An 8,054-nucleotide genomic window follows, 5' to 3' on the forward strand; every position below is an offset into this window, starting at 1 on the left:
TTGGGATGGCCTCAACCGGGATCTTGGGTTCATATCACACTCCAGGTGACCCCATTGCACTATACACACACACACAGACACTCATACACACGCATACTCAGACCGTCTCTCATACACTCACACATACACTCCCACACACACCCTCTCACAGACCTAAACCCCTTTACACTCACACACATGCACACACCTTCTCACAGACACTCATAGCCCTCCTCCCTCCGCCCTCCCCCCCCCCCCCCCCCCCCCCCACACACATATATAAAAGTTTGTGGGGTGAATTTGTACTTGCAGAATTACATTGTACTTTGCTCAAAAACTGCATGAATCCACGTAAGATTCTGTAAATCCGTTTTTTAGATTAGAATCAGTCTGACTATTGTGGTAAAAACAATGACTGCAGATGCTGGAAACCAGATTCTGGATGAGTGGTGCTGGAAGAGCACAGCAGCGGCACAGACAGCCTCACATGGAGTTAGTACCTGCAACACATTCTCAGGGCTGACATGACACCAATGATTAAAGTGCACTTCGGAATGGAACTTTTAAAAAAGATTTTGCAATTTACAAATGAATGAACGGAAACCAATGTGGTCATAAAAGATGAGAGACTTAACAAACAATCCGGGTCTTTTGCAATGTATGATTTCAGTTACATCACGCTGTTAACTTTTGCTATAAATTCTGTGTCTTACAATCTTATTCTCCACAATCACCCAATGAAGGAGCAGCACAGCAAAAGCTAGTGCTTCCAAATAAGGACTGTAACCTGGTGTTGTGTGATTTTTAACTTTGTAACCCCCAGTCCAACACCGGCGTATCCAAAAAATGCAATGATGGCATTTATTTTGAGAGGACTTGAATATAAAAGTGAGGATGTACTTCTGTGACTCTGGTCAAACCACATTTGGGAGTATTGTGTGCAGCTTTGGGCCCCATATCTCAAGAAGAATGTACTGGCCTTTGAGTGTGTTCAGAGGAGGTTCACGAGAGTGGTCCCAGGAATGAAAAGCTTAACATACGAGGTTCGCTTGAGGACTACGGGTTTATACTCGATGGAGTTTAGAAGGATGAGGGGAAATCTAATTGAAATGTACAGAATGGCCTGGACAGAGTAGATGTTGGGAAAATGTTTCCATTGGTAGGAGAGACTAGAATCCGAGGGCACAGCCTTAGAGTAAAGGGAAGCCCTTTTAGAATGGAGGTAAGGAGAAACTTCTTCAGCCAGAGAGTGGGGAATCTGTGGTGTTCATTGCCACAGCAGGTCATTGAGTATATTTAAGATGGTGATAGATAGGTTCTTGAGTAAAGAGGATCAAAGGTTACAGGGTGAAAGCAGGAGAATGGGCTTGAGATACTTGTCAGCAGTGATTGAATGGCCTAATTTCTGCTCTTGTGTCTTATGGTGTCATGATGAAGAATCACTAGACTTGAAATGTGGGCTTTCTTCCCACAGATACTGCCAAACCTGCTGAGTTTCACCAGCAATTTTGGTTTTTGTTTCAGATTTCCACCACTTGTAGCTCTTTGTTTTATTACAGAGCAAGAATTGTTTGAGATAACTTGCTGCCACCCAACCCCCTTTATCGAGGATCGATACAATGATGAAAGATAGCCCACTATTCAGTGTTTACAAAAGGAGCACCATTGTTACTAAACAGGTTGCCTTAAGTACAACTACATTCTAATCAGACATAAAAACAACAATCTTTGGAGCTGTATTGAGTACCTTAGCTAGGTAAAAACAAGGACTGCAGATGCTGGAAACCAGAGTCTAGGTTAGTGTGGTGCTAGAAAAGCACAGCAGGTCAGGCAGCATCTGAGGAGCAGGAACATCGACGTTTCGGGCAAAAGCCCTTCATTACGAATCCTGATGAAGGGCTTTTGCCCGAAACGTCGATTTTCCTGCTCTTCGGATGCTGCCTGAACTGCTGTGTTTTTCCAGCACCACTCTAATCTAGAATTGAATATCTCAGCTCCTCACCAAGGCTGGTGTAGAACTCACTGTGTGACATCTTCAGAGTTTCGATCTGTTTGTGTAGCATGCAAAACAACACTTTCCACTGTCGCTCAGTACGTGTGACAACAATAAATCAAACTCAACCATAATCTCCTTCAGTACACATGACAGCAAACAAATTGGTTAGCATCAAAATTCACATTTCTTCCCGATTCATTCTCAATGTGGAATATTTTAAAAACTAACTCATCTTTCTTGGCTCATGGAACTCCTCAGATGATTTGTAATAAGCTTGAGCTTACTAAAGGGCCAATTACTGGCACTACCCAAAAACTACACAATGTATGTGTCAGGAAATGAATTCCTGAATGTCAGATGGTAGTTTTATAAGGCAAGGTGGAGAATATGACTCATTACTGTGACTTACTCTGTGAATCATTGTTAGGTAAATCCAAAATAAAAACCAAAAGAACTGTGGAAAGGTAAATTCAACCCCTTAAACCAGCTCCACCAATCAGTACATTTATGGCTTATGCTTTCGATAACCCTTTAACCCATTAATAAAAATCTGTCCATTTGCTCCATAAATTTATTTAAAATCTTGAATTATAAAACAATAATGTTACTGCTAACACACCGTCCCTCTACTCTGAAGCAGATTTATTGCAGTCATTTATAATTATTTCATCAGTTTTATTAAGGTAGAATCAAAGTACCTGTTCCTCTGAAATGTTGACTTGTAACTGCTAATTCATGTCTTCGCAAACTTTCTAAAATACTGCTCCTTGAACATAATTTGTGGAACTACAGCTTCAGTGTCTGGCCTACTTCTGTCAAGAAAAAAAATATGATTTCTTGTCCTATGTTGAATTTCTGGCAGAATTGGTCATTGTCCTTCCAAATGGTGATTACTTTTCACTATAACTTGAAAATCACTAATTCCTCAAAATCGTTAACAGAGCCAGTCGTACCTGCACGTTCCTAACTGCAATGCCTGTGGTGGTATTGCGTCTGTCACCCAGTTCCACTGATCTATTGCTTCGAACACCTTAAACCAGCAGACTGGCATCAAAATACATTGGAAAGATGAAACAAATTGACAGCCCAGGTCAATTCCATCTTGGGCTTAGCTGTCAGATTCTCCAACTTTGAGATTTCTTTCAGAGTGACATGAAATGCCTAGTCACTGCTGAGTAAAGTCATCATACACTGACTGTCCACTGGGTCTCGGGTGAACTACAAGGAGATATCTGGCCAATGCAGTCCTCTATAATCTCCCATCTTTTCGGACTATGAGAGCAGATAACATAGACAGTTTGCATCATCCCAAAAATGTCAATCTCTGCAAAAAGGAGCAGACTGGGCATTACACAGACACAATGAGAGGAGAAGCTGCAGGAATGAAGTTCCCTCTGGAGATGACCCTAAATGCTGTTGTAAGGACCCTCTCATAGCCCTGACCAACATCAGGTACAAACAGAATATCATTGTCACCCAGCAATTTTAGGTTTGTAGCCTTGTCAGTCTTCCCACCGTCGTCAATAAATGAATAAAACCACTCTGTATTCACACTCACTAGAACCATTCGTTCAATATTTCAAGACTAACTTTACTTTGCTCCATGTATGATACAACTGCAGTGGCATCAATCATTAGTGAAAAAATACTGACCATTTTCACTATCACAACTGCCTAACTATCATTAACATGTCTTTTTAAAATGATCACAATCTCATAAAAGGCACCTAGAAGTCACTTATTCACTTTAACCAAAAAAAGCAGATAGAGGGATATGATATCTCAACAATTAACCAGGCAGACATTTAAAATTCCATTAACCTTTGGACAATGCAATAGGTTTTTTTTTAAAGGGATGAGAATTCAAAACTTCTGAAAGAACAGGAGATAAGAATGATATTATGCTGGAATTCATTCTTTGTTTTGTGGAACAATAATTCAAAGTTAACATAGCAGCCATTTTGACTTGGTTATATTAAGACCATTAGGGAAGGGGATTGAATTAAGGCATTAGCTCTTAAGCTGTCCTACTAGTGGAAACATCTTCCCCACAATCCACTCTATATAGGCCTCTCAGAATGATATTGGCATTAGCTTCTGTTCTGAAGCGGAAATAGTTTCTCTCTCTTGTAAAATATCTGAAACCTGATGAAAACCAGTTGTTTTCTCTCACGTGTTGCTGTAAGCTATTCCTTTTAACCAATAAATTAGAGGTTTTATCATTTGTGGACCAGTCACTCTGTGCCTCCTATAAAGATATGGAAGAAGCTGAAGGAAGAGATTAAAGAACTGGAGGACTCTGAGAACAAAAGGAACACTCATTAAATCCTGAGGTATGTGAAATTGACTTGTTCACCAGTATTTTCTTCCCTTCACACATTACACCAATGTTTTTGATCTGTCCGTATGTCTGTATTTTCAAAAAGGGGATAAAATTGTCACTGGTAGTTGTATGGTAACTGTTCTTAGTTACCTGTGGATAGAATCTATTTATTTATAATAAATATTAATTCATTAAGTACAGAAACCTGGCTCTACCTGACAGGTAGATTGGAGAATTTTGCATACTTAAGAACAACATTTTGTAATACCAGGTTTGATTTCCAGTGTGCTAACCCAGTGAGACCTGACACTTTCTGTTGAACCTGTTTAGCTGAGAGAGATTGGGAAGATGGGGTATAGGTTAAAGCCTGTTGCTTTAACATGCCTTGGTTGGTGTCTCATCAACATTACTTGTTGATTGATTATTTTGAGAAAACGTTGGCCATATGTCTCACTAACCCTGAAGATGAATGGATGTATTAATTCATTTTTTCCAAAACCCTTGGATTCTGGAGGACTGGAAGACTGCCATTATGTCACCCCTATTCAGAATGGGAGGGAGGCAAAATACAGGTAACTGTAGCCTTTTATAGCTTAACATCTTTTGTTGAAAAACTGTTGGAAACAATTAATTAGGGAAGTAATAGCAGAAGGTTTGGAAAATCATTATCTAATCAAGCAGAAGTAGCACAGCTTCATGAAAGGGAAATCATGTCAAGAGTATGAGAAAGTTGTTGTGGTTCTGTTCGCCGAGCTGGGAATTTGTCTTGCAGACGTTTTGTCCCCTGTCTAGGTGACATCCTCAGGGCTTGGGAGCCTCCTGTGAAGCGCTTCTGTGCTGTTTCCTCCGGCATTTATAGTGGCCTGTCTCTGCCGCTTCCGGTTGTCAGTTCGAGCTGTCCGCTGTAGTGGCCGGTATATTGGGTCCAGGTCGATGTGTTTGTTGATAGAGTCTGTGGATGAGTGCCATGCCTCTAGGAATTCCCTGGCTGTTCTCTGTTTGGCTTGTCCTATAATGGTAGTGTTGTCCCAGTCGAACTCATGTTGCTTGTCATCTGTGTGTGTGGCTACTAAGGAGAGCTGGTCGTGTCGTTTCATGGCTAGTTGGTGTTCATGGATGCGGATCGTTAACTGTCTTCCTGTTTGTCCGATGTAGTGTTTTGTGCAGTCCTTGCATGGGATTTTGTACACTACATTGGTTTTGCTCATGCTGGGTATCGGGTCCTTCGTTCTGGTGAGTTGTTGTCTGAGCGTGGCTGTTGGTTTGTGTGCTGTTAGGAGTCCTAGTGGTCGCAGTAGTCTGGCTGTCAGTTCGGAAATGCTCCTGATGTATGGTAGTGTGGCTAGTCCTTTGGGTTGCGGCATGTCCTCGTTCCGTTGTCTCTCCCTTAGGCATCTGTTGATGAAATTGCGAGGGTATCCGTTTTTGGCGAATACATTGTATAGGTGTTCCTCTTCCTCTTTTTGCAGTTCTGGTGTGCTGCAGTGTGTTGTGGCCCTTTTGAATAGTGTCCTGATGCAACTTCGTTTGTGTGTGTGTGTGTGTGTTGGGGTGGTTGCTTTCATAGTTTAGGACTTGGTCTGTGTGTGTGCCTTTTTTGTAAACCTTTGTGGTGAATTCTCCGTTCGGTGTTCTCTGTACCATCACGTCTAGGAATGGGAGTTGGTTGTCCTTTTCTTCCTCTCTATTGAATCGGATTCCTGTGAGTGTGACATTGATGATCCGGTGTGTGTTCTCTATTTCTGTGTTTTTAATTATTACAAAGGTGTCATCCATGTATCTGACCCAGAGTTTGGGTTGAAGTTGTGGTAAGACTGTTTGTTCTAACCTTTGCATTACAGCTTCTGTTATGAGTCCAGAGATGGGTGAACCCATGGGTGTTCCGTTGATTTGTTCATATATTTGGTTGTTGAATGTGAAGTGTGTTGTGAGGCACAAGTCCAGTAGTTTAAGTATGCCGTCTTTGTTGATAGGTTCGACGTCCTGTTGTCTGTTATGTCTGTCCAGCAGGTTGGCTATTGTTTCTCTGGCTAGGGTTTTGTCGATGGAGGTGAACAGTGCCGTTACATCGAATGAGACCATAGTTTCTTCCTTGTCTATGTGTATATTTCTGATGATGTCCAAGAATTCCTGTGTCGATTGTATAGATTGTCTGGATCCGCTGATCAGGTGTTTCAGTTTCTGCTGTAGTTCTTTAGCCAGTTTGTGTGATGGTGTCCCTGGTAGTGATACTATGGGTCTGAGTGGGATGTCTGGTTTGTGCACTTTGGGTAATCCATAGAATCTGGGAGTGTTGTTGCTTTCAGGTTTCATTCTCTGTAGGTCAAACCTGGTTATCTGTCCATTTTTTTTGTAGATTCCTCAGTGTGTTGTTTATCCTATTGGTGAGCTGTGGGGTGGGGTCAAAATCCCTCTTTTGGTAGGTGTTGGTATCTGCAAGTAGTTGTTGTGCTTTTTGGATGTACTCTGCTTTGTCCAGGATGACCGTCATTCTGCCTTTGTCTGCTGGTAGTATAATTATGTTCTTATCATTTCTTAGTGATTTTAGTGCTTCCCTCTCCTTGGTGTTGAGGTTATGTGTTTGTCTTTTCCTTGTTATCAGCGGTACGATACTTTGTCTCACTGTTTGTTGTGTCTCTTCTGTCAGTCCATTGTATACGAGTGTGCATTCTAGTGCTGCAAGGAAGTCTGCTGTCTTGGCGTCCCTGTGGTTGTAGTTGAGTCCCTTGGCCAGTATTGTTCTTTCTGTGTCTGTGAGCTGTCTGTGGGAGAGGTTTCTAACCCAGGTGTGTGTTGTGGTGTCCTCTCGGTGATGTGTGAGTTTGGCCATTTTTTCTTTTAGTGCCGTTTTTTTGCGGTGTGTGGTCCTGTTCTGTCCTATGGTGACGGCCTGTTCTATGGGCCAGGTCCATTCCTGATTGGTGGTTTTTGAAATTAACGATTTTTGGCGCAAAATTTCTTGTCTGTATTTGTGAAGTCTGTTGTGTGCGTCTGTAATCATTACCTGGATCATCCTGAATCCGTTCTGTCTGGCTGTGTCCCTGGCTTGTGGATTGTTGACTGGTGGTCTGTATCTGACACATGGTGGAAGGATTCGATTCTTTCGGTATTCATGCAGGAACCAGAGTTGTCCGTATGTGGTGCTTAGGCGGTTGGCACAGGATTCCCATTTCCTGGCTTGTCTTAGCGTCTCTCGCCCGTAACAGATAGCTGGGAGGGAGTTACAGACTCAAAGTTTGTGAGAAGATTTGTAGCTCGGGTGCTCGTTGTTGTGGTTCTGTTCGCCGAGCTGGGAATTTGTCTTGCAAACGTTTCGTCCCCTGTCTAGGTGACATCCTCAGTGCTTGGGAGCCTCCTGTGAAGCGCTTCTGTGCTGTTTCCTCCGGAATTTATAGTGGCCTGTCTCTGCCGCTTCCGGTTGTCAGTTTGAGCTGTCCGCTGTAGTGGCCGGTATATTGGGTCCAGGTCGATGTGTTTGTTGATAGAGTCTGTGGATGAGTGCCATGCCTCTAGGAATTCCCTGGCTGTTCTCTGTTTGGCTTGTCCTATAATAGTAGTGTTGTCCCAGTCGAATTCATGTTGCTTGTCATCTGTGTGTGTGGCTAGTTGGTGTTCGTGTATACGGATCATTAACTGTCTTCCTGTTTGTCCTGTGTAGTGTTTTGTACAGGCCTTGCATGGGATTTTGTACACTACAGTAGTTTTGCTCATGTTCAATGAGCCAACACTACCATTATAGGGCAAGCCAAACAGAGA

Source organism: Chiloscyllium punctatum, chromosome 39, assembly GCF_047496795.1.
Source record: "Chiloscyllium punctatum isolate Juve2018m chromosome 39, sChiPun1.3, whole genome shotgun sequence".
Taxonomy (NCBI): domain Eukaryota; kingdom Metazoa; phylum Chordata; class Chondrichthyes; order Orectolobiformes; family Hemiscylliidae; genus Chiloscyllium; species Chiloscyllium punctatum.